At 40.5% G+C, this 27,739-nt stretch overlaps 1 protein-coding gene across 12 annotated transcripts in view; it reads right to left on the minus strand.

Annotated features, from left to right (window-relative positions):
- The window catches only part of PHACTR1 (phosphatase and actin regulator 1), a 304,933-nt gene that overhangs the window by 164,412 nt on the left and 112,782 nt on the right, over positions 1–27,739 (minus strand). Inside the window, exon 1 of one of the 12 annotated variants that reach the window (XM_064705261.1) lies at positions 3,494–3,576. The exons of 10 other annotated variants lie outside the window; for them this stretch is intronic. The gene's annotated coding sequence lies outside the window, so the exon portion shown is untranslated. Of the gene's footprint in view, positions 1–1,807; positions 1,831–3,493; positions 3,577–27,739 lie in introns of those variants that run through there. One more of the 12 variants, XM_064705262.1, reaches the window with a different exon arrangement.

The following is a 27,739-nucleotide window of genomic DNA, read 5'->3' on the forward strand; positions in this document are numbered from 1 at the left end:
ACTGCTCTGGAACAACTCAAACTGTGACAAAAATTATTTTCAAGAAAGAATATTGTTTACTCCATATTGTTTACTCCAAGAATTTGTTTACTCCATGTGGACTTCCTTTCTTGCTCTTTGCATCTGTCATGAGGAAGAGGAAACAACTGTTAAACAACTCCTAAACTCCTTTAGAGAGTCTTTTGACTCTCTAAAAAATGTTCTCTCTTTCTGAAAACAGAAGTTTTTTCACTACAGTTGCACTTCCAAAAGTTTCCAGCATTTTCTTAGTTTGCCTACACTGTGAATCTATGTGGATCTGACCATTGGTTAAGAGAACTAGAAAACCAAGTACATTTTGCCACTTCTTACAGACATTTTCCACGGGTCTATCAGACCAAGATTGTGTGGAACAAGAATTACTTAGAGGCAGAATACTGCAATGGTGGTCTAAGTCACAGCTGCAAGCTTCAGTTTGCTCTGCGCTTCGTGTGTAAGTGGACTCTGTGTTTCCCCTAGTTATTGTATTTAAGAAATTCAACCTTGCACAGATTTTTCCAGGTTGGTTTTGGGGTCTTTTTGTTTGTTTGTGGTTTTTGGTTTGTTTGTGGTGGTTCTTTTTGGTTGTCTTTTGGGTTTATTGGTGGATTTTTGTTTGGTTTTTGTTTGGTTGGTTGGTTTTGTTTTCTTTGGGTTTTTGTTTGTTTGGGTTTTATTTGTTTTTTTTGCTTGTTTTACACTCTCAGATGAATAAACCACAGAATTTCTAACAGACACATTTGCTCCTTTATCAGCTTGATAGGCTGTTAAAAATGCCAGACACCTCCTGTTCTACTGTCTGAGAGTGGTAGGCTTAGAAAGTTTGAGGCATCTGGACTTTACTCACATACCTATTGCTTGAAAATCAAAGCAAAAATAACAAAGTTTGAGACTGTTTCTCAATTTGATAAATCAAATCCTAGCTTCACTGCTGAGCTAGAATTTTTCTTCTAAGCAGCATATGAAAGACTGTGTTAAGCCATTTTATTTCTTTGTCACCCATCACACAGAGTTTCTTCAGAGAAGTTTTCATTTGCTGATCCTTTATCCAATAAAGCATGATGACTCCTTCAGAGATTAAAAGTCTAATCTTCAGTAAGACTGACCACTCCTTATGAAAATTAATAGGTCTGTGCTTTCCTACCTGTCTAATCCCCACTCTTACTGCCCTCATGAAGGTAATGCATAGGAATCAGTGACTATGCTGAAAGAAGTTTCAGTCCTCAACTTCTGATCTCCTGAGATTGCAGAGCACAGAGAAAGATTTTGTAAGAAGACATCTGAATTATATTTTTTTTCTTCAATATCTTTGAAGGATACTGTAGTGGTATGCTGTGATAGAGGATTATCTAGTGAGTTTTCTTGATAGTTGTGAACGTATTTGACTACACAGATGCCCCCTATAACATCATGGAGCAATGGCATTATAGAAAGGATGACTATAACCTTTTAGTGCCACCTGGGGAGATTGCCCTACAGAGAGATGACATTCAGTGGTCCAGGTCCCAGGAGAAGAGACATTCTCCTGTAGCTGCACCCCAAGACAAGATAAACTGCTTCTTCATTTCAACTGGCCATGGATCTGTATTTTGGGAGCAGAACAAGCAGGGCTGCAGTCTCAATAACAGAAATTAGTACAAGGACCCAGCTCTGTTTCTTAGGAGGGTCAGTGCAGGAAGTGAAGCTCTGCTAACACATAGGGCAGATTGCTGATAGTTAAAGTCACAATAATGTATCTGTTGTATGATTCCAGTGAAAACTACAGACATGACAGATGCCTCATACTTACCAATGTTTTACCTGAAGTCTTTTTATCATTGTTGCTTCCACTGAGAAATAAATTCATGAAAAAGATTAGACAAATGCTGTTAGCACTGACAAACCTCTGAACATGCAGCACAGTTAGCAATACTACTATTAGGGAGGACCAATAATCATGTGCCATATTTTACAAACTTATAACAAAGATGACATTACCCACCACTAAAATCTTCCCCTCTTAGATGTAAATTTCACACAAAAACCACCATAAAATAAACACTATAACCATTTTTTAAATAGAAACTGGAACAGCAGAGGACAGTGCAACTACCTAGGCTAACCTAAGATCAAGGTCATAACCTGTCAGGGAAAAAAAAAACCCAAAACAATAAAAAGAGAAAAGCTGTTATTTTGCTTTACTGGAATGTGTTAGTGGATAAAATGCTGGGGATTTGGTTTGCATATCCAGTTCTTTCCCAAACGTCTACAACATCAGCAGAGTCGTTTAGCCTGTGTAGTCTCCACATGTTACTATTTTCCTACTCAGATGTCTTTAGATGTCTAGTTTCATCATGGATGGCTGAGTTTCAACATCTGTTTCTGCCTCCTTTAAAAGACAGTAGAGAAGTATGCAGAGCAGAATATCCATTTTACTCCATGCCATGAACATAGCTATTCACCCGACTGTGACACAGGTCTATAATCACAGCATTCCATGCCAGCAAACACCTTCTTTCTCCCAGGCCATGTTTTAGAACAGCTTAACTAAAACCCAGCAGGACACTTCCCCTTACTTCAATTTCTTTGTGCTAAGTAAGGCAAACATCCTTGCTAATCAATAGAAGACCAATTCCATACTTAAAATCCATGCTGAAAGGTACTAGAGAAATGACTGGTCTCTGCTATGAACGCATGGCTTTCTTCACCTACAGTAGAAGTTATTTCTGTACATTTTCTTTCCACTCTCAGGTCTCAGTTTTTCCCTAGCTCCTCTTTGCAGCCTGACAGCTGCTGTAGTTCTGCATAACCACAGAGCGCAGAATAAGCATAAAACTGGCTCACAGTATAAACTCCATTTCCAAGTGCATCCTCTGGCACTTTTCTGAGCAAGCCTTTTCTTTTGTCTCCACTTTTTTCTCCCCTTCTCCTGCTTGGTTATAGGCTTATCCTGTTTTCATGCAGATGTACAGGCACTGATTTTGGTAGCCATCAGATATTGGTAAAATACAGCTGCATTTTCTATAATCTTGCAGTACCTTCAAAATCACAGGGTTAAAAATAAAAAAATAGCAGCAGAACATATCTTCCCCCTACCTTAGCATCTTCTCACCCTTTCCTGAGCTTCTTTGTGACCAAAGGGCTGAGAAAAGTACCTCTAGACCATTTCAGGTCTTCTAGATAACTTTCTATACCACCTCCACTGCTTGTGCTGCTATTCAGCAGTTACTGCAGATCTCAGTTTCAGGAGGATTTGCAAGTCAATCCTCTATCTGTAAATCCCAGATGGCTCAGTGATTTTTAGCACAGCTATTGATCTCTTCATTCACAGATATGGCTTCTGGGCAAACACACCCAGCTGCTCCCACCAGCCCCGCCTGACTGCCACCGGCAGAAAAGAGGACTTGGTGAACCCAGACACTACCTGCTAATAATACTGCCACTTGGAGCAATAAAATTAGGCAGGAATAAGCATATGGTTTGCACGTTTGCCTACCTGATTACAAGGCTGCTGCCAGGCTCCCTCCCTTGCTCTGTAACAGCTGTGCTTTTGGCAGCTGAGCAGCAGCCTCCCTAAGTGTCATGCTCTGAAAACGCTCACACTCTACACACACCCATCCAGCCTTGCCGTGCCAGACAGCCCCTTCTCCGCCATCAGCCAGCCGAAAAACAAGTTGCAATTCAGTGACCAGCTCCCATATGAAAGGAAGATACAGAGGTCAGAACAATCAATGCAATTAGCCGTTCTGAAAACAGCACAAGGCTTTTTGTAAAATGGGAACAATTGGGTTTTATCTGCCCTTTTCCCTCCTCTCATATATTACCTATAAATCAAGAAGGTCTTCAGCAGATTGCTGCATGTTTGATGCCAACTGCTCTGTCTTTTTATTCTATCTTATACCACTGCAGAACAGCCAGAATGCATTTGGGCTCCCTGGTGGTGCAGAAGGAAACTGCTCCTTATCTCCACGAGGTAGGGAATCCTGCTTCCTCAGAGATCTTTGAGGAAGGTGATAAGGAAACAAGCCAAAGGTCTAGCTAGCCCTCCCTCTCCACCCATGCTCTTCCCTGCAGATCAGTACGCTACCATACATCCAGCCTCCACATGGCTGTGGCACCAGTAGGAGATTTCAGGCAAAGTGGCATGGTATTTTATACTACTGTGACTTGTTCACATTTTTAAGGCTGTTTGTTGAGCTTTGTTGCATGCACTTTTGTCTCCTTCTGCAGGGAATTACTCAGTCAGGCAGTCACATGGCTGCAGCAGCATAATTAGAGAATTCAAAGTGTGCTAAGCTCATCTGGAAATCATATGAGGTGGGGAGATAAACAAACCCAAATGATGACAAGGAACTACTATCTCTGTGCAAATAGCAGCTTGTGACTTCCCTAGTGTGCATTCTCCCAGGGCTTTCCATCACAGAAAAACTCTATGAGTTATGGAGTAGTGTAAACCCCACCTAAATTTGAGAGGAACCCATCAGTACATGGAGTTCAAAACAAGCAGGCAAACAGGCTACAACATGCCCTCAAGAAGGAAATGGGTACAGGGAAGAGGAGGATATGTATGAATGTGAGTGTATCAGATTTGGGGGGGGGGGCAACAGTTTAAATAGTAGCAAAATAGTGGAAAATTTTAAATTCAAATTCAGGTCCAATACAAGTCTTCTCCAAGGGTCAAAGGAGAACATTTCAGAGTTTCATAAAGTTTAATGGAATCTGATACAAATATTTGTATATGAGATTTTGGGTTGGACCTGCTCCATCATAATGTTTGGGAAAGTATCATGCAGGACTCAAGAAAATTAGAATGGTGTTATTTGTAAATGCAAGTGAAAGACAGCTCTCAGACTTTGTCATGGTGGGTCACCAATGGAATTTACACTTTATTTAAAACCTAGCCCAAGATGGTTCTTTGTCTGCCCTGACTAAGCTTAAGGAGCATTTAATTCATTGCAGTGGTGCATAATGAGAGACTCTGCAGATAATGGCTTGGATGTCCCACCTGCATGGCCAAATGTGGTGCTAGGATATGAGGCCCAACAAAAAGATCCCCATTTTTGGTGGATGCTGCCCATGGGGTTAGGCATATTCCTTAGGGTCCCCTAAATCCTGAGGAACAGATATGCTTTCTTGCTTCAGTTGATAAACTGCTTCTAGATGACTTTCAACTTCTTTCACAAATTGCTTGTCATATTTCTTTCCTGATCACACTTTTGCTTATTATTTTTTTCTTTCTATTTAAGTTGTGTAGTGAGGCAGCCAGTTTCATTCTTACCATTTAACAGATTTTACAGTGTAATGTAACTGATTTGTGTAATTGTTACTTCTTTTTTCCTGCATTTCCCTTCCCTCATGCCTCACACCAAATATGTAGAACTACCAGCAGCCTTGTCTCTGCAGTCAAGTTCCTGCATAGCCACAGCTCTTGTTTGTAATTATCCTTATGGTCAGGGCTATCACTGATGCTTCCAAAATGCATGCAAAGAGCCAGACAAAGACCAGAATCTTGATGGAAGAGGCACTGACAGAGGTGTGCAGACCCACAGGGGGAATGGGCAGCTCCTCAGATCTGTGGTATGTGTCCTTCTGAAACTTTCCTTCTGATCCAATCTAGCCTGAAGCACTTCCAAATACAAACCTTTCAGCTTTCCACAGTGCTTCCCCAGTCATTCTGTACTGCCACCCTCACTGAGGGGCGGCTGACAGGTGTGACCATACAATCACAGAATATGCTGAACTGGAAGGGATCCACAAGGACCATCAACTCCAATTCCTGGCCCTGTACAGGACACCCCAAGAATCACACCATGAGCCCGAGGGCACAGTCCAAAATCTTCTTGAACTCTGTCAGGCTTGGTGCTGGGACCACTTTCCTTGGGGAGCCTGTTTCAGTGCCCAATCACCCTCTGTATGAAGAACCTTTTCCTGATATTCAACCTAAACCTTTCCTGACACAACTTCATGCCATTCCCTTGCGTCCTGTCACTGGGCACACAGGGAAGAGCTCAGTGTCTGTCCCTCCTCTTCCCCTCACAAGTTTTCCCCTTTTCCAGGCTGAACAGACCAAATGGCCTCAGCTGTTCCTCATATGGCTTCTCCTCAAGGCCCTTCACCCTCTTGTTGCCCTTCTTTAGATGCTCTCTAAGAGTTTCATATCATGCACTGGAAAATAAGCTCAGGAGAAAGGGCTACTGGAAGGACAGGTGCATACCTGGCCCTGACATTTATGTGAGTTTTTGCTCATTCTGAGCTGGTGATCGTTGTGGACACAGTGATACAAATGTGGGCACACATTTGTATCACTCCCAGCACACAACAATTAAGCAGGGGCCTGGCTGTCTCTTGAGACTGCTGCATCTTTTTTTCCCTCTGAAAACCTTCCCACTTTGGCTATGACACCATGCTGACACACTTGTCTCTCCAGCAAGTTGCCCTTTCCTTACCCATTCCACTTATCCCCTGCAAAGCACATTCAGGGAACCCTACAGGAAATTAATATTCACCATAAAAACAGAGAAAAGAAAATGCTGTTGAAGTCCAATTGGGTTGCTGAAAATTTTAATGTGTGAGTCCCAAAACTCAGGGGATATTCAGTGATGGGATGGATTTGGTATTGGACTCTCATCTGAATGAAAACTGACATGTATGAAAAGACATAAAGCAGAAAGCAGACAGAATATACTGATTTCTGTAATTTTACTGTTCTAAAACTATTAGCCTCTGGAAGGGACATATAGTACTTGTTTAACTTTGTATCTCATTTTTCAACAGAAACCTTTACCATAAAGAGAAAAAGGGGAGCTTAAAATCAGAGTAAAGTCCATCCAGTAGGGATCTGGATCAAAATCTGTTACCTGTGCTGTGAAAAAGACAGCAGTGTGTGCCACAGTTACCCCCTATAAATCACCAGCTGAAAGGGAAGCAGCAAGTCAAGTGGACTGCTGATACTGAGTACTCTCTGAACAGTTTAGGAAAGCAACACCTAATGGTTATCTCATGAACATCCTTGGTAACCTGACACAAAGCATCTCACAGTTTCATCTTGAACTCTCTGTGCTTGTCTGCTCCAGAAAAGAGTTCTCCCCTCAACTGAATTTTTCAGTCTCCAGCCTCATCTAGCTTGTGACCCAGGTCAGTTGCTTGTAACAACAGCATAGAAATGCATGGTGGACTCTCACTAAGAGGATTGATACTTATTGAAGAATCAGGTGCTTTCTCTTGCTAGTTTCATCACATGCACTGTAAATAAAAAAAAAACTCGCAGATTTAGATTATAATATTTTAAACCCAGTAATAAATATGGAAGAACATTCTGTGCAACTGTTCTTTGATTTGCTGTATGTGGTTGGTCTATTTCTTTACTTTCTGTGCTTTAAAAGTAAACCTCACCAAACAGCTGTGATTCTAGCATGTTCACATGATGTGGGGAGCTGGGATTCCATGAGAAACCATGAAGCTGAGGTTCTGTGTTCCACACAGAAAGTCTGAATATTTTGAGTAGCCATCAATCCTTGCTGCAGCTCCACCAGGTTCACTGAACTCAGTACAGTGTGTCCAAACCAACTGCCTTTTGTTTCTGCATGGTAGAGATAATTATGAAAAAAATCTCATTTCATCAAAAATGTAAAAAAGCTTTAAGACCTCTCAAAGTGGGAAATGGGCAAAGCTATCCTGTGTCAAGCACAATCTAAATGTGAAACAGAGACAGCAATAGACTATTACAGGTTTGCTAGACAGATTTATTTTTAAATGGTGCATCTCTGTGAAAAATGTCTATTGCATTATTTTTTCTTTCATCGGTATACCACATAAAAAAATGCCAAAACACCAACAAATCCAAAATCTTGTCTACTTCAAAGTCCCTAGAAATAATGTGAATGCCTAGCAGAATTTTAATGACACAGAGAGAGTTATTGCAGATTAGTTTAAGTATCACTAAATAATGAGGCATTTCAGGGGCTGTAAGATACTGAGGATTTCTAAATTCAGTCTTTTGTCTGTAGTACTTTGAGCAATTTATTAATGCAGTTCATATTATGTAGGGTTTCATAGAGGCAAGTTAAATGCATGTTGCTTTTAAAAAATATCCACATGTATAGGAATATAAATATTCCTAGCATAAAAATATTGTATCTTAGAGAAAATTCACAAAACAAAAATGCTTTTGAAACAATAATAATACTTTCTTAGCATCTATCTTTTTGCAAAACATTCAACAGAAAGCATAGCAAATTAATCCTTCCAACACTCCTTTGAAATTCAGAGAAAACTAATTCTTCTTTTACAGATAAGGCCCACTGAGGCAGGATAGTAAAACTGTTTGGCTAAAGACATTTGGAAAGCTAAGGCTAAAAGTTAAAGGAGTATTGACAGATAACCACATCTTACATTACATCTTACATAATCCAGACCCACATCTTACATTCTTCTTAATGAATACTCCATAATTTAAAAAAATAAGGAGGGTAGTATCTCTCCCTATATTGAAAGGTCGCATAATTCTGGGAGAAGCAAAATAACTCTGTGCCTATGTGAAGAATAGGTACATAGTTCAACCATAAATGTGCATAACATCCTTTTTAATATACAGACAGCTGTACTAGGGGAAAAATACACTCAGAAAAGCTTGGCCTGACAATGTATGAGCCTCCCCCATCCAATCAATGTGGATGCTGTAGCCAGAGCCATAACAACAGCTGGAGAATGAAAATTGCTGTTCCTCAGCAGCCTTTCAGACAAGGGCAACAAATGTAACCAACAGCTCGGTCTACCACTATAAAAAGACAGGCTGTAGACTCACAAGGGCCAAGCAAGTGGCATTCATTAAAACCAAGAGGAAGAAGAAAACATGATGAGATTTGGCTTTAAAGTCAAATCTAAACGCAGCAGTAGAAAAGTAGTTCAAGCCACAGAGAGAATTCATTACTCCACGGGTATCTCCATAACTTTGCAAGGAATTCTGGCCAGCATCTCAAGTCAAATTTAACCCTTTGTAGATCTACTGACTTCTGTGGAATCTTTACTGAACACATTTCTTAAAAAGCTCTGGGATGGCTACCCAAAACTCTTTGTAGTGAGAGAAATTTCTAGAAAATCCACATTACCCTAAATGAATCTAAATATAGACTAGGTTAATTTATTATCTCATTGAAGATCAGGAACTGCCTGTGCAAAAGCCCTTATTAAACTTTCTTGCCTTAGCTGGCAAGTAGTTCCACAGGATTTTGGGCTCTCAAGGTAGTGAATGAGTGAGTGAGGGAATAGCTAAGCAGGATTACCACGACACAGAACATGAAGGTGAATGTAGTGGTCATCTGAAGCATCTCAAATGACAGTACTGGTGGTTTTCACACCTTATCTCCCACATCCTTTCAAAGTATGTGTATTTTCAGAACTTGCAGCATGTCAAAGAGGAAAGGTTTTAAATGGGATCAAGGGTAAAACAAAGCAGCTGAAGAGAGGCGCGCATACTTTAGAATTGTGGCAATCCAACCCTGTGAAAATTACCTACTTCAAAAGGCAATGGTAACAGGTGAGAACAGGAAATGAAATGTCAATACAACCTAGAGATCATACCATGAAGGGCTCACATTTTGCCTAATACAGCTCCCCTGAAGTCAAAGAGAATAGAATTTCATGCTATTCCTAGGAAAAGAATGGAACAGACTATTTTAGTTGGAAGGGACCTAAAATGATCATCTATAATCCAGCTGCCTGACCATTTGAGGGCTGGCCAAAAGTTAAAGCATGCTTTTAAGAGCACTGACCAAATGCCTCTTAAACACTGACAGGCTGGGAGCATCAGCCACCTATTTAGGAAGCTTCTTCCAGGGTTTCACCACCCTCTCAGTAAGGAATTGCTTCCTAATACATAGTCTAAATCTCTCTTTGTGCAGCTTGGAACATCCTATCGTTGCATCCCAGGGAGTAGAGCTCAGCATCTCTCTCCCCCCTTCCCCTCCTCAGGAAGCTGTAGAGAACAATGAGGTCACCCCTCAGCCTCCTTCTCTCCAAGTTAGACAAGCCTAAACTCCTCAGCTGCTCCTCACAGGACCTGCTTCCAGCCCTGTCACCACCTTTGTTGCCCTCCTGGTACGTTCAAGGATCTCCACAACCTTCTTAAATGGTGGATGCAGATGTGCACACAGGGCTCAGGGTGAGGCTGATGCAGTGGGACAATCCCCTCTCCTGGCTGGCTGGCTATGCCATGCTTAATGTGGCCTGGGATGAGGTTTGCCCTTGGGGCTGCCAGGGCACACAATGGCTCACAGGGAGCTGCTGCTGACCTGCACTACCAGGTCAGGGCTCCTGACCACTCACTACCACACAGGGCTCCTCTCCAGCCACTCCTCCCCAGGTTCATACCTGTGCCCGTGATCCTCTATCCCAGGAGCCAGATGCAGCATTTGGATTTGTTAAATCTCATCCCACTGATGAATGCCCAATGCTCCACACTACCTCCCTGAAAAGACTCTTGTCCCCCAAGAGAGCCAGCAGCACCTCCCTGTTTGATGCCATCAGCAAACCTGCTAAGGGGGCATTCAATTCCTGCCTCCAGATCACTGAGAGGTATTTGCACAGCATTGGCCCTAGAACCGATCCTGAGGAACGCCCCTGGTGACTGTCACCAGCCAGATGTAGCCTCATTAACCAAAACTCTTTGCATCCTGCTGCTCAGCCAGTTCTTCAGTGCGTACCCACTCATCCCAGAGATGGGTAACTTGTCCAGAAGGATGCTGTAAGGGATGGTATCAAAAGCCTCATGGCAATCCAGAAAACTACATCTGCCACCTTCCTTCCACACACCAGGCAGGTGACCTTAATGTAGAAGGATATCAAACTAGTGAAATGGGACTTTCCTTTTGTGAGCTCATGTTGTGTCTGATTACTGCATTGGTCTTTAAATGCCCTTCAGTACAATCCAGTTTAAATTTCTCCATAGCTCTTCCAGAAACTGAGGCTAGACTAGCAGGTTTGTAGTTGCCTGGGTCTTCCCTCACACCCTCATTGCATATAGGGCAACTTCTATTCTAGGCAAGATTGGGAGGATCTTGCAAGAGAAGCTGCATAATGCATGTGTCTGCAAAGCACACAGCATTGTGTGTTAGGGAAAGCTCTGTCCTGAGGGCTTAGCCAGCCACAGAGACAAGTAAGACTCCAACACAGGTTTTAGGTTCTGTGCTCAGTGTGACACCCAGGCAACCTTAATATTCAGCAACTGCATACATCTCATGCCTCTGGGGAGAAATGCTTGTGAACTGTGGCCTAAGCAACCTGACAAAGAGCTGCTGGCATTGAAAGGATCGGTGTTTCACAGAGCTGGAATCTCTGGTGAGTGCACAGCAAAATTACTATTCTCTAAGGTCTTCTTTAATGAGCTGACATAGAACAAAGGAACAATTTTTTTGAGCCACACTTTAAGAAGATTGTCAGAAGACATATGCAGAAGATGCCTCACTTGAACCATTCTGAGCTTCTTAAACATATAAGGTACCTGGGGACATCTAGGTTGTTCATGAAAAATATTTGTGCAAACAATTTTTTTATTCCTTCTAGCAAATTCATGAACAGAAGCTACCAAAAGTAAAAACCCAATCTTTAATTGGACAAAAATAGGTATCTGAGCAAAGAAATGGGAGATTTTGGAGAGCCAGTCTGTGTTCCTGCTTTTGGAACAAATAGAATCAATGGAAATGTATTTGAGTATTTGAATGTTGTACTGGCTGAGTTTCTTGTCACAAACAAACCCCAAGAACTGGATCTAAACTCCTGTTTCAGAAGGTGTGGATTTCACTAATACATGAGAGTATTATATCCAGAGCCTGCATCTTATCCTATAAATCTGTATGCAGAGGGGGAAGCATAAGCATGTAGGTGGGGTTTTGAAGAAAACCTGCAGGCTCCTCTACCATTTTGCTCAGTTGGAGTCAACTCCCTAGAGCTAAATCTATCTCCTAGTACACTTACTATTTCCATTGTATGTACATTTTGAACTGTGTTAAACTATCTTAAATGGTCATAAGTAATCTCCACTATAGCCAGGGTAACATCAAGCACACACTTTTCATCATTGTATCATGGAGCCATCTGAAAGACTCATCTCTGAAATTAATGACCACACTGTCACTTAAAATAATTTACCATATCAGCAAAAAAGTGGGAAACTACCAAGATTAATAATCATGACAAAAATCCTGTCCAGCTATGTGCTGTGGATTGTGAAAATGATCTAAAAATCTTTAAAAAAAAAGATTAAGGCCTTGAGACACTAGGTGGAAGAAGCTGAACTAGCAATTGACATTGTCAAGCAGAAAATGAAAATTTTGATCTTTTAGAACCAAGATCTAAACTAAATTCTTATTGCAGCATTTTTAATACATATTTGCCTTCCAACTTTTCAGAGAAATGCTTTTATTCTCTTATTCGACATGTGAGAGAGCACAGACAGAGTGCTCAAGTACACAGAGAGTACTTGCAAAGGGTTAATGAAAAAAACCCTCAACACTTGCACATTTCAAAAGTGATTCTTCAAAGAACCCACACAGTTTTCTTCCACCTTGATGGGTGACAAGTTGACCATGAGCTGACAGTGTGCCACTGTGGCCAGGAGGGCCAATGGTATCCTGGGGTGCATCAGGAAAAGTGTGGACAGCAGGTTGAGGGAGCTGATCCTCCTCTGCTTGGCCAGTGAGGTCACATCTGGAGTGCTGTGTCTGCTTCAGGGCTCCTCAGTGCAAGAGAGACAAAGAGCTACTGGAGACAGTCCAGTGGAGGGACAGAAAGATGTTTTGGGGTCTGGAGCATCTCTCTTATAGGGAGATGGGGATTTTAGTCCAGGGAAGGGAAGACTGAGAGGGGAATCTCATGAATGCATATAAATATCTTGAAGGCACCATCCAATAAGATGGTACCAGACTCTTTTCAGTGGTGCCCAGTGACAGGATGAGGAGCAATGGCCTGAAATACAGGAAATTCCACCTCAACATGAGGAAGAACTTTTTTACATTGAGGGTGGCAGAGCACTGAAACAGGCTGCCCAGGGGAGTTACGGAGTCTCCCTCTCTGTTACTCATGATTTTAAAGGGTTAAGATTTTAGCTGAGGGTTAGAACCAATTCATATTGAAGTTAGATACACCAACAATAGGTTAATGATGCTTAAGATAAAGCTATTTGTTATCTTATGAGCTCATTTGTAGAAAGAAGTGGAGCTAGTGAACCATTATAGGAACATATTGAAGCCAGTAGAACAATGCCTAGCACCTGCACTCTGCGTTAATCCATCACAAAACAGAAGACCTTGGATCATGACAGAGGGTCATAGAGATCTGATGAACACCTCCCTGACTTCATTCCTGGGACCACTGACCCAATTCGAGACCACAAACCCAATGCAAGAGAAGAACTGTGCACGTGTGAAGGACTAATAATCTCATTTTTATACAAAGGGGTATAGGAGGTGTTGGGCTTATGCATATGTATTTTTTTGGGAAATAAATAGAAGGCAAAGAATCTTGTGTGGTGCCGCCCACTGGTGTAATAAACATACTACTTTCTAACTTTGACTAGTTAGAGAGTCTTTGTCTCTGATTTTAGTTTTAATGATTCATCTGGAGATTCAAACCCCATCTGGATGTGTTCCTGTGTCATCCCAACCATTCTGTGATTCTATGAATCAATGGACAGGTTTGATGGCAATCTGAGTTACCTAATCTAGATGAAGATGTCCCTGCTTATTGCAGGGTGGTTACACTAGATGAGCTTTAAAGGCTCCTTCTAACCCAAAGTATTCTATGATTCTATGGACCCTTGTTTAGGTGTTGAGAGCCATCCAGCCTACCTTATCTGCTATGTACAATCAGAGCACAATCCAGAAACTACTGCTGTAATTCTTTTGAAATACTGTGTCAAAAAGCATTTATTGCTCCACTGTCAGTGGGACTGTACTCATCACAGCAAGGATCCCTCTTAGGAATGGTACAGCACTTTGGAAAATGTCAAAGCTGACTAGCTTGACCTATACTCAGACATCATAAATTTGTCCATAAAGCTACCTTTGCAATGCAATGAGACCATCTTGTCTTCTGTATCCTAGCAATTAGCAGCCTTTTTACTTTTGGTTTCTTGAGCTTATTCAAAGAAATCAAATAAAGAATCCAAAACTAAATTGAACTACAACAAAAAAGGCCAGACAGCTAAATTCAGCTTCAGAGCTTATGTCTAAGATGTCACAATTCAATGACAACACATATAAACAATTCCCAAAGTGTCAATGAAAAGAAGTCACATCTCTATAGGAGGTGCACGAAGGTTCTCTAGAAATCTCCCTGCAGGGATTTCCATAGGATTTTATTCTACTTTGAAGGGGGATTTCACATGATGCAGAACTGTGTGATCCAACAGTAGCTGCTATAGAACAAACCAAAGCTCCTCGTGCACCAACCCTCCCAAGTTACATCCCAGTCTGGAACCAAAGAAAGAAGTCACAATTATTAAGGACAAGAGAGAATTCAAATGAAAACAACCAGCCAACCAGATAAATCAAACAAAATAAGAATTTCAGATGTACCAAATTTCTGTTTTTTAAAAAAACAATAACAGTAAGAATTTTGGCCTTTGAAGCCTTGTCTTTAAGAAATTTCTTGCCTGGCAACCTTGCCATAGATCTGCACATCCAGACATAGGAGGAATATGGGCTCTCAAATCCTTTAGAGAAGTCCTCAGGAACACCTAAGTCAAGGAAGAGTAGGAAGTCATTTGGGTCTTTTGGCAAAGCCTGAATCAGTTTATAACCACAGCTCCCAACCTCCATTCTCTTGCATGTATTCATGACTGAGAGCTCTGCACTCAATGAAAGTGGTTCTGCAGCCATGTCAACCCAAAGAATCCCCTTCCTTCCCTCTCAGCAAAACTTCAGCTTTAAGAATTCCTCTACTCATTGCCACAGGATCCCTTTGTTTCTCATAAAACAGAATTGGTTTTTTTTTTAGCAGCAGAGGTGACGCACAATCCAAGGTGGTTGCCAAAACTGGGTAATAGAAAATTATCAGACCACAGTACCTGGAGGAAGAAAAACATATCAAGAAAAGAAAAGCCTCTCCTTTCTCATTCAGAGAGAAACAAAATTAAGGGATTACAAAGGAAACCACATCAAAAAGCATCAATGATGTTTCCAGTTCTGCACTGTGCTTTAAAGGGGCATAGAATGGCTTGTGCAGTTAAGAGAGGGAGAAGTTAAAGTACCTCCATAGCAGTGGATGGAGAGCTCACAGCAACAAACACATGATTTTTAAAATCTTGAAATCTATATAGCACTGCAAGCTGTAGCCTTGGCCTCAGCAATGCTTTGTGCTCTTTTGGTCAGCATTTCAGACAGCCTTATGAGGACATACTTATCTGTATCTGTGCTCCATAGTGCCTGCACTTCAGGAAAGCCTCTTTCTGCAGCTAGCATGAGACATCTAGGCCCTATCCTGGAGACTCTGGGTTTTTTGGAAGTCTGCATTGTTCTGTGGCTGAGAGCAAGTCCCAGACCTTTCTGCTGTGGAGCATCTTTTACAGTGAAAGGCTTCCCCTAGCCAGCACTTAGCAGAACTGCATCTGAGTGAAGAATACTGGAGCAGCATTTCTTCTCCATTTCTCATGTGTAACTGTATCACTGAGCAGACCCGGGGGTATGGAGGGAGAGTTAATTTCACCCTGTGGAGGTTTCCCATTAATGCTTTTGTTGTGCCACAAAAGACAAAAACCAGTATTCCATTTCCCAAACTGCAATGCTCTATTAAAAAAGGTGTTTTGCATTAGTGAATGCAGGCAATTCAGGAAAAAACCCAAAAGAACTGTAGGCCCTAATTTTGCTGTGCACATCTGTATCTCCTTGTTTACAGACATATGTTTAAGGCAAGGGATGCCCTTCTTCCCCCAGTCAGGAAGGCCAGGGGGTCCATTCTTGTCCTGTGTGCCCTTCATCCTCATTTTCAGCAGAAAGGATAAATTGTTGCCTAAACAAGAGGTACTCACTGAGGATGTGCCTGCCTGAGAGCTGGGAAACCAGCACTGCCAGCGCTTCACACTCTCAGCTCCTTTAAAAGGCAGACCACAGGATGCTGATAAACCAGGCAAAGGGAGTTTGAGAGACTTCCAACAAAAGTTCACTCGCTTTCTGTTTTGAATTCTGTCCAAAGAACATTGTAATTTCTTGTATGCTTTGAATTCTTTCCAAAGAACATTGTGATCATTGTCATTCTGATGCATCAGCATTTGCAGGTAGGAAAAAAGAAACCATTTTGCTGGAGAGCTTCTCACTAGTCCATCATGAGGTCATGAACTTGGGATGCATCCAGTTGCTACTTCTTTTAACAAAAGTCAGTAAAACATTATACCCTCAGGCTAAATTGTGTATTGGATATTTCACATATACAAAAAACCCAGAGTGGTGTAAGTTTTTTTGGAGGGAATTATTCATCCTATTTTATGAACAAGGTAAAAGATTGACTGATGCAATTTTAGAAGCATGTAAAAGGGATCCGGTACAACTTTCTTGTATATAAGACTCCTGCAGTTTTCAAATTTGATACCTCACATTTTACTATAAATTTTACTGTGGTGTTGTAAATCCTGGGACTAGATCAGAATGACTGTGAGACAGCAAACCTTAAATCTGCCACCAGCAAGAAAAACTGCCACCTAAGTTCTAAGGACACGCAGAAGTACATTTTTAGCTCTCTTATAAATTAATTGGGTGACTTTGTGCAAGTCACTTTACCTTTCTCTCAGCAAGAACGTGTCTTCATCTCCTTGGCAATCTTGTCTATTTAAATTGCAAACTTTTTAGGGGAAGGACTGTGCTTGCACTAGGGATACTTAAAGAGGCTCCAGTTTGCCAGAACCTCTATGTTTTATTGTAATATTACCAGTGCAATCAATGAAGACTGGAGTATCATAACTGTACACTATTCTAAAGCACTAAGGCACAGTGGTGCCATCTATCAGGTAAAGAAAAACATTTGTCTCTTGTTTTCTCTAACAGAGTGTGCAGACTCTTAAAACCTAATTCTCTCTTTACAATTGTAATAAATATCAGGGAAAAAAATAAGAGGTCCATGCTTGAAAATCTCATGGTGGTCATTGTTTAACAGGGAGAAATTTCCCTGAAAGACCTTTTCTGGAATCCACTATACAAACCTTTTGTGAAAAATGCCCCAAGGCATGCTGCACAGAAGGGCTGAAGAACAGGCACACATCTAAGAAAGGAAGCTGGCAAGGCTGCAGGAGCATTGGGCTACCTTTCCTCACATAGCTGCAGCCTAATCTTGGGCACAGAATCTGCTACTGATCCTCTCAACATCTTGTGGGGAGCTTCTAGCAGAGTCTGTGTCCAAGTAAGAATGGGACTTTGCCCCACTGGTTTTGTAGCATCAGCTACAAAAGCTCAACCTTGCTTAAACACAGCAAAAAACCCCCCCAAAACAACAAAACTAAAAACCAAAAAACAACAAAACAAAAAAACAAAAAAAAAACCAAAAAAAACCAAAAGAACCCTGGGTAATAGAAAATTATTATTATCCACAGTACCTGGAGGAAGAAAAACATAGCAAGAAAAGAAAAGCCTCTCCTTTTCCATTCAGGAAAAAACCCCAACCCAAAACAAACAAACAAACACAAAAAAACCCCCAAAAAGCCAAAAAAAAAACCCCTAAAAAACCCCACAGTGCAATCCAGCTTTCTTTGCAAGCATATTTCCACACATAGAGTTAATAAAGCTGTAATTTCCATACTTTCCTTTGAATCCAATCAAAAATCACAAAAAGAGTCTTTATTCTTCTCTTTTCCTTCACTTAAATTAACCAAAGCTTATTTAGTACAGTGAGAGGTTAAGATGTCATTGTCTTGTTTTGATACTTGTTTGACGAGTGAAGCTTATAAAAATGCAAACCAAACATTTCAGTTGTCCCACAGCAGCTCTGATTGAAAAATTTGTTCAGCAAAATTAAATTAATTGTTATAGGTATGTTCCCTTTTTTTTGGTCCACTGTCCTGTCATGTATGCCTTTTGGAGTGTCTTATCATGAAGATAAATAGAATGAACTCTGGCTACTTTGCAGATGAATGATATCCCAATTAAAATTTTAGCTTAGAAATGTTTAATGGCTTTTCCTCCTTGTAACCTGAGAGCAAGTTTAAGGTTTCACTTTGAGGATAATAATTCAGTTTTACAGCATAGTGATGTCAATTAAAGAGATTTGCTTCACACTGAATATAGAGCTCCCAAGTCCCATAAACAACAAATGGTAAAAAGATCTCTAAGTCTTCCTAGAAGTGGAATGAATGTAGCCTTTTGAAAATGCACAGTGCTTGATTAAATATGATGGTTTAAAATTAATTAAACCACTCATCACACTCCCGAGGGCCTGTATGTCCTGTAAAGAATTCAACTGGACTACATGGCTAAGAAAAAGACCTCACTTTGTTATGCCTCTGCCTGTTTAATATTTTACCAAATTCATGCTTTGCTAAATGCACTCACCCTTGTATATTAGTTTTAAAAGGATTCAGGGGTTTTTAATAAAAATCAACTGAATTATTTCTACCATTTCTCTCTTGAATTACTTCTCTCTTGAATTATTTCCATAATGAATTTCTTTCTTTCTTGCAAATCCACTTAAGTTTAGTGCTTATAAAATATATGTCCCCAGTGGGTATATTAAGCATCTGGAAGCATCTAGGCCTGTCCTAGAGCTAATACATGAATATGTGTTCCTGAATTTCACCAACAATCAAATAATATAGAAGCAGTGATATCTGCCCATCTAACCACTCCAAAAAACCTTTCCATCTATGAATTTCTGCTGAGTGACGTGCACCAGAGTTCAGCATGATCAGGAATGTAATACAGTAACTGCTGCCATCACCCAAACGCGAGGATAGGCTTGGCATAAGAAAATGGTCAAAGATGCTAATAAAATTGAAAAGATCTACACTAACATGCATTGGCTGCATAGAGTTTATCAATTGTGAAGACTTGTAGTCTTTTTTTTTTTTTTTGATCTTGAATTTGTGACCAGACCTATACTTGTGTTAAACCTGGGTACAAATCCTCTTTCTCTCTCTGTCTTGGTCAATTAACATGAAACACCTTTTTACCTGCAGTGTTTTCAGATGTCAAACTGAAATCATTAGAACCATTTAATATGAATCATTTTATGCCTTCAAATGACTACAAGACAGAGTGCAAAGAGACTGAACTTCTGCAAAAGCCTTATCTGGTCACCAGGCTTCACCGAGCAGCAGCAGTACAGCAGTGTTGGCAGCAGTGCCTGTAGTGTGGGAACTACATTTGTGCAGAATGTGACTCACCTGCTTGGGCCATTCACAGCCTGAATGAGGAGGTCAAATACTTGTCTGTGCTTATACCTACCAGGGCAATACTTGTTTACATGAATCTGTAAGCTAGAGTCTTCTCATTTAAATACAATCAGGATCTTGGGCCAATGCTCTTCTTTTGCTTTCTTTGCATCTCAGTATTATCTATTATTTAACACTTCCAAGCACAGAAATTCTGCATGTAATTATTATGTGCACTCTCTTCACTGTAATGCTGTTACAGATCTTTGCATTAATCACACAGAACAGGAAACCATTACTTAACAGATGTTGCCCCCTAGCAAACAACAAAGAATTACAAGTGCTGCCTGTCAGGAAACAGCTTTTGTCTTATAAAAATCCGGTGAGTTAACTGAGAATTTCAGCCATTGCTTATTGATACTACTAATAAAAAACATTATCCTGAGAATGATTTCTCTACAGATCTGAATGCATATGCTCAGTAAAAGAGAGATGCTATTAATAGTCACTGTTTCCTTGGGCCACAAGGGACGTGACTGTCTCCCGGGGGAATCCAAGGTCTGGTTAAGCACAGAGAAACAGACATGGACAGGCTGTGGCTGTGTGCAGACTTACAGTTCCACAGATGCTTACTGCAGCCAAGCTGCAGCTCTCCTGTGACTCTCCCAGGAGCTGGGAGCTCTCCAGAGGTCCAAGCTCATGGAAACAGGACTAGATTTTATTGAGGGGGGGGAAAAAAAAAAGTACACAAGACAAAGCCTCAGTCCTAAGAATTGTAAGGATAGTCCTAAAAATGTGACCCCTTATATTTCAAGCTGCAGAACACAAGTACAAAGGACTGCAAATTTAATTTAAAAATACCTCATGAACTTTTATTGTCTTTTGGGGCATGTCTCATGACTTCGAGGTCCTGCTTCTGGCACTGCTATTGGAATCATCAGAGTGCTCTGATCACAGCACTCTGCAGATGCACAGCACAGGCAGATGTAAGCCTGAGAGGCAATGCAGCAGAAAAGTGGAGGGGAAAAGCATAGATGGAAAAGAAAAATGATGACCTGCTTAACACTTTTGAATCCCAACAAGAAAGAAATTATTCTTCTTTGCAGCCTTCCCAAAATTTGTATCAGCGAGTATTTAATAACTTTATTAGGCCACACAAAACATTTTTTTCTTGAAATGAAAGGAATACCTTGAATTTGCATCTTCATCTTTTTGTTTTTCCATCTCTTCAACTTTGATTACCACTTAACGGCTGCCAGTTGATTTTTATTGCCAAGTTTTGATTATTACTTAATATTATACTGTAGCAGCATTAGTAAGACCCAAATCTTCCACAATCATTTAGTTTAACCAAGTACATCACTTACTGGAAAATACAAGAAAACAATAGGGATGAGAAGAGTGTGTGGAACTATTGGAGCCTTGTTTGCCAGACTGTCACTTGGCTTTCACGTTGCCTCCTGCCACCAGGTGTCAGTGCTATAACATCTATATATGTGTGGCACACTCGGCGGCACTTCCAAACCACGCAGAGCTGGGCATTGACATATCTAGGCTTGAAACCTCAACATTGACAAAAAACAACCATGGATTGCACTGCAAGCAAATTTCCTTTCATGTGCTGAGGTGGTGGTGCAATGCTTACCCATGTTCTAGGGGCTTGGTTGGCTTGTTTTGCTCCTTTCAACTTTCAGTTCAGAGTCAGTAGAAAATGCTATTGATCTGAGAAAATTTGCTTATTTTTAAAAACTTATTGCTTTTATGTTGAGATAAGAGAAATAAAACATAAGCAAAATAAAGCTGATGTAAGATTATAGAAGATGGTTTCTTTGGGGGGAAGAATTACAAGAAACTCTATGAAGCATTTTGTTCTCAGCTACTACCCCCTGGAAGTGGCTATTACAGAAACCACCATTTTTTTCAGTTTTGTAATCTGTTCCCAGATATCCATGTCCTGTGATCAGAGATGTTTGTGAGATCCCCAAAATAAGCAGCTGACTTGAGTTTTAATGAGGGAGAGAAACACAAGTGCTACAAGCACTACCCTTTGGTGGGGAAGCACTGTGAAGACCCAACCACCACATCTGTCAGACGCAGCCAAGATGATCTGTTCCTGAAGGTTGAACTTATTTCCCTTCAGGGCCCAGAGAATCTAGGCAGGTCTCTTTCCTCTGATCCCCATCAGGAGAAGTGAGCTGATCACCCTCTACCATAAGGGACAAAATACCTTTTGAAGAGATGCAAGAAAGCATCTGAACACTCACACAACTCACTCGGGGTGGCACTGGCAGAGTTCCTGCCTGCCTTCCACAGCTCAGCAGAGGACACCACCTCTCCCTTCCTCCCTGCCCCCAGCAGTGGGGAAGGTGAAGGCAGCCCTGGGTGAAATTCCTTTCTGCAGCCAAATTAGCACCAGTGGTTGGCAGCTGTGGGACCCTGGAGGTTACACTGTGGAAGTCCTGTGGGGAGCAAGACCCTCCAGCACAGCTTTCTGACACACTCAACTATGCCACTGCCAACCCTTCTGGCTCTGCTCAAAATTCAGAGCATTTGCTCTCTTGGGAGACAGAAAATCAACCCCAGCAGCCTCATTTGAGACCATTTAAGTGTCTGTACTCTCACACACCTGTATTTTTGATACACCTGTGAAGAATGGTTGTTTCCCTTTGCACACAGCTTTTCAGCAAGTTTGCAATCACTAAGAAGCTCTATTCTATCCACAGTGAACACTGAGACATGACATATGCTTACTTTATATTTAATAGGCCTCTCATTTGTTTAGAAATAAAATGTATTGTCACTAAATTTAATGATGCTATTTATAATGCCTGTATTCCCAACAATGAATACAGTCCATAAATATTAGTGGGAAAATTTACTGTGCTAATTTAGTAACACATTAGATCAACCCAAAATCATTCTGAATGCGCATATATCTGAGTAACTTTGAAAATCTGACTATCCCTGATTGTAAGCTAGGAAAGCTGCTGCTGAACTTGCAAAGTGGTATTTTTTTAGTTATATTCAAATTACTGTGAAATTATAAAGCTCTTTCTTAACTGATGATCATCCCTCTAATCTACTAATTATTCCAATTCCACAATAGACAGAATACTTTATAGACATTTCTAAATTGCTTTCATGTTCAATTACTTATAATTATACAAACAAGTCTGAAATTGATGATCTGTGCATATAATTATAGATTCTACAACTCAGCATAAGCAAATAAAGGAAACTACGCTTATTATGACAACACAGTTTCTAGTAGTCAGCCACTGCAAATTTAATTGCAGTAAAGGGTGGATAGTATTATTATGTAATTAGTAACAAAATTGTTATTTCAAGACAATTAAATGATAATGTGGGCACTGGAGCTCAGTCTTAGAGCAATATTCTAAGTTTAAGGTGAAGGAGTCCTACCAGATTCAAAAGCTGAGTTAAGTTGAACAGTGTTTTCTTCTGTAAGTATTGTTAAAAATATCATGATGAAATGATGCACAAAACAGTATAATAAAGTGATTACCTGTGGCCTCTGCACTACACATCATAAGTTTCAGAGACTCCTTTCAGGTTCTTTCCTCTTAGTTTGTCCATTTTACTAATAGAAAAAGGCAACAGAGTATGTGGTTAATTCTTTGGTACATGAATAACAAGCCTGGCCTTTCTCAGATATAGAAATGCCACTTAGAAGGGAGACAATCACCTCAAATTTGTGAAAAACAAGAATAAAGCAACTTAAACCATGACTAGTGAAAGCACAGAACAGGTACTGCAGAAGGCACATGCAGGTGATACAAGAAGGACAAGTCACTTGCAATGAGGAGATAAATCTAAGTTCAATATAACCCACCTATACACTGTTTCTCTTAACAGAGTTTATTTTCTAGGATATAAACTGAGCTATTAGGCCATGACTTGCAATCCCACAATTAAGAAAACAGTCAAAATAGAAAAGCTTAACAATGGTGACTTTACTTGGTGTGAGTTGTCCACAAATTTAATATCTGTTTATAAGGCATCCTTTCATATTTACATTTTAACTTGCACTCATTTGCTTTAATGGTGCAGGATTATCAGAAGATAAACTGATCTGATTAAATTTTATATTCTGGATCATTAAAGCATCAGGAAATGAATTGGTATTTTCTTTTCCTACATTACCAAGCCTTCTGATGAGAAATAAAACTCTCTTAAACTTGAGTCACAAATTACTGACTACACCATCTTACTATAGGGAAAGGCACACTTTTATTTTAATTAAACAGCAAGGTAGCAGAAATTGGATTCTCATTGACACTAACTCATCTTTTAATGGAAAAAAGATGTCTCTTTGTAGATTTTCATGACTGCCATGCAGGTAGTTCTTTAGTATGAAGGCTCTCTAGTCACAAAATTTATTTAATTTTTTACTCCCTTTTCTTCCCTGCATTATTTCTTAACCCATAGTTAAGGCATGAATTATTGTAGAACAGGAATAGATATTTTTAAGTGTGTTAAAGTGAGTTTTCCTCTGCCTTCAGAAACCCTTAGCAGGCTGATAGGCCTTAAGAAGAGAAGAGCTGTGCTGGAGGAAAGCAAACACTGGACAGTGGCTACCCAAGGAGATATGGTTTGAAGAGGAGATCTCATTTAATAGTTGAATTAATACAATGTCTTTCTACTGCCTAAGAAGGCATCCATCTCTTTCCTCCTCCCTGTCTCTCATGGCAGCTCATTTGTGCAGCTTCCCCTTGCACGGGTTATTAATCTGGAAAAATATTACTGCTACAGTTGCAAAAATTAATAACTTACAGATACTCAAGGTATAGCAAATGAAGAGGGCAGGGCTTTCTATCTTAGAGCTGGAAATAAGAAAGATTGTGAATGCTGCTTGGGTGTAATGGAATCATTAGGTTAGCTGTGCTGCACCACAAGATCTCCCCCTGCTGTGTAATGGTTTGCTTCATTTTATCTGAAAAAAAGACAACAAAACAAATTCCCCAAAACAAGCAAACAAAAAAACCAACCCTCAAAATCCATAAAACAACCAACAAACAAACAAACAACCCCCCCACAATACAGAACAAAACAACAAAAAAGCAGATATGCTGAAAGATGCCGTAGTCTTTAGTCTAAAATAGTCCCATACAGCCACCTCTAGGAAAAGAAGGAAAAACCCAAACCCAGTGATATGCATTTACAATAGATACAGCATGACACAAGCTGCCATATAAGAAGGCCTGAAAAATTAGGGCTTAAAAAGTGCCAAGATAGCGAGCAATCCCTCTTGCATGCAATGCCTGACTTGACCACGAGGTGGAAGTGAAGTTTAAAAATTAAACTAAAATCTGACCAGAGCAGAATTGTGCAACTGTGCAGTCACCGCTAGTGCCATCGAATAGACAAGTGAGGGCTATTATCAGCATGGGGATTTCGTAGCTCCTTGCTCTCTGCTCGGCAGCCTGGGATGCAATCAGTACAAAGTAAATATTGTGCTGACATGTCGCAGTGGGTTTCATTTGGGGTAGAATAAAACACAGCTTTTGATTCTTGCCTTGGATTCCTGACCGATACAGCGCCTCAAGCTGTGATCAGTTGTTTTCCCCCTCCCAGCTCCAGGGGATGATTATGCCTGAAATAATTAATTGGTAGACAAGAAAAGCAAAGATCTCCTTATTCCTGAATGTTTTAAATTGTGCACTAGAAATGTCAAATTAGTTCAGGAGTAATTAGTCAACAAGGTGCTGTGCACAGAACTGGAGTTGAACACAATGAAGATTATGGCTGTGCAAAACCCCACAGAGCTGCAGATGTTGATGCACCTTTAGCAAACAGAAAGGAGCTGCAAGGGAAACAGGTTGCCCCTATTTTGTATCATTTCTGTGAAAGACAAAAGCTTAGTGTTAGAGCAGGAATGGCCCACAGTGCTGTGGGTAGTTCTTTTAGAAACACTGCAAGATTTTCTTCTTAGATGGAGAACTAAGAACTCCACAATCTAAATAGTTTCCTCCACACACAGGAAAGATGGGGTAGGGCACGTACTGAACAGGTAGGAAAACTGAGACATAGAAGGATTAAGACTCAGGTCCTCCAATGCATCAAGGTGATTTCCCAAGAAGTACTGTGTCTTAGGCTGTGTCTAAAATCCCACACCCTGAAAGTGGCTCCTTGGTGTCAGGTTTACACTTGCACATACCCTAGTTCCATGGTGTGAGCCTGGTCTGTGATGGGCTCCCACCACAATATTTAATGCCTGCAGAAGAGATAATTGCAAGTACTGACATGGTATTTTGAATCTGAAAATAACCCCAAAACAACAACAACAACAACCCCACTGTTTTTTTACTGTAGTATCCTTTATATTCAGCTCAGAAGTGAGGCTGAATCGTATTCATTACATGCTGTAAAGACTGGGGCTATGAGACCAGAAAGCATGGGCATAAATAAGTAGAGGTATGAAAGGCATTAAACTGCCTTAGGCTGTTTACAGGGTATTCAAACAGAACAATGTAACTGCAAGTTTTTGCAGATGGAGGACCACATACTGATTCATTAAGTGCCTGAGCCCAAACTGCTTTTCAGAGGTATCCTTCTAGGTATTTCCATTGACCTGTTCTCATGTTTGCCTTCCTGCTAACCACCATTGAGATGTACAAGAACTAGGATGCATAAATGGAAATGTGGACTCAGTAATGGAGAAAGGTCTGAAATAGGGAATTTCTTGAGGATATGGCAAATCTTCTTCTAGTATAGGAAGGCAGGGAACAAAGTGGGAACTCTCCCTGCACAATACATAAGGGCTGTCTTTCACAGGTACATGCTTAAAATCACCTTCTAAGACCAAGATTAATTTGGTTCACGATGTGTAAATAAATGAGGCTGGACAAAACCCAGAGCAGGGACTCATAAGAAGCCTGCTGCTCATACTTTAAAAACTTTGTACACAATAAACTGGTTACATTTATCAAAACTCTGAATTGCAATATGCTTTGGAAACCACGCAGAGAATTGTTTTCCTCATTGTAGGTGAAGCTGGGTGGAACAAGGATCAGATAAAGTTGCTTTTGGACCCACATAATTTTCCCTCTCAGAACTGCTGAGTTGTTGCTCTAAACATTTCTCTAAGCTGGCAGGTGATAAAAATGCTAACAGAAAGTTGGTAAATAATTTCCTCACATAATTTCATTCCTGGTCTAGCTGGAAATAAACACAATGAGCAAATAGCTGGCAAGTCATAAAGGTGGACAATCCTTTTTTATATGAAACACTCAGTCTGCCTTATTTTCCCTAATAAATATGGGCTGAGATAGCTACTAGCACAATAAATAGAGGAAATCCAGAATGCTCTGGAATAATTTTAGTTCCTGAAGGCAGAAAGGGAGTGCCATTTTATGCTATCATGAGTAGTTTTAAGTAAGAAACAGAGGTCCCAACACTGGAAAACAGGTATCAAACCGTCAGGTGGCTTAGACAAATACACTCAGAGAGCAAAGGGTGCTCATTTTTACTGGTGAGAGATGACTACAGCTCCCTGGTTAGCTTCATAACAGATAGGTCTTGGCTCAATATTGAGGATCACTTTTGAACTCAGAACTGGTCCTGGATCCTCCCTAGCATTTTCTGCTGCCCCACCTCCAGCCAGGGATGCTGATTCTTCTGCAAGCCTTTGGCAAACACTGACATTTTTAAAGTTTTTAAAACCTTCCTTATGAGAAGAAGGACCCCACAGCACTGCCCCCAACTGGAGTTCTTGCTGAAGAAATCTCTTGGCTGCTATATGACATTAAAACACTAAATGCATGCTCCCTTTTCTGAGAGAAAAATTACTTTAAAAGCTCACACAGCTGCATAATTTGATTAAAATCATGCTTCCTGTGAAAATGCAGGCTGTCCTTTGCTATTTAAAGCAAAACACATGTTTCTGCATATAGGAGCAGATAATCACAGAGACCGACACACATCAATCACAATAACCACCTCACTTGACATGTCTGAATCAGCCATCACTCACAGTGGGGGGAAAAAAGGTGCCATCTTTCCCCTCACCCCAGACCCCAACTGAATGCCTAATTAATGCATTTCAGTCACTTGAACACATAAGTATGCCTTGACAGAAGGCTTTAAGTCTGAAGGTGTCTCAGGTAATAAAACACAAAGCTCTGAAATGTTCCATGGTGAGCAAGTACCTGAAAGCCTGGGTCTGAACCATCTGAACCTCAAGCATGCAAAAAATAGACCACAGGCTGTTTCCTTCTTCTTTTACTTTCTTTTTTTTTTTTTTTTTTTTTTTCTTTTAACCAAAAACAAAATCACAGTCTTCAAATCTTGGCTAAAGCTTTGAGTCTTCTGTAACTCATTTTCCTATTCATTATGCAGGAACTAAGACTTGATCTTCATTATAGCTGTTCTAATTGT

Source organism: Zonotrichia leucophrys, chromosome 2 (genome assembly GCF_028769735.1).
Source record: "Zonotrichia leucophrys gambelii isolate GWCS_2022_RI chromosome 2, RI_Zleu_2.0, whole genome shotgun sequence".
Lineage (NCBI taxonomy): Eukaryota > Metazoa > Chordata > Aves > Passeriformes > Passerellidae > Zonotrichia > Zonotrichia leucophrys.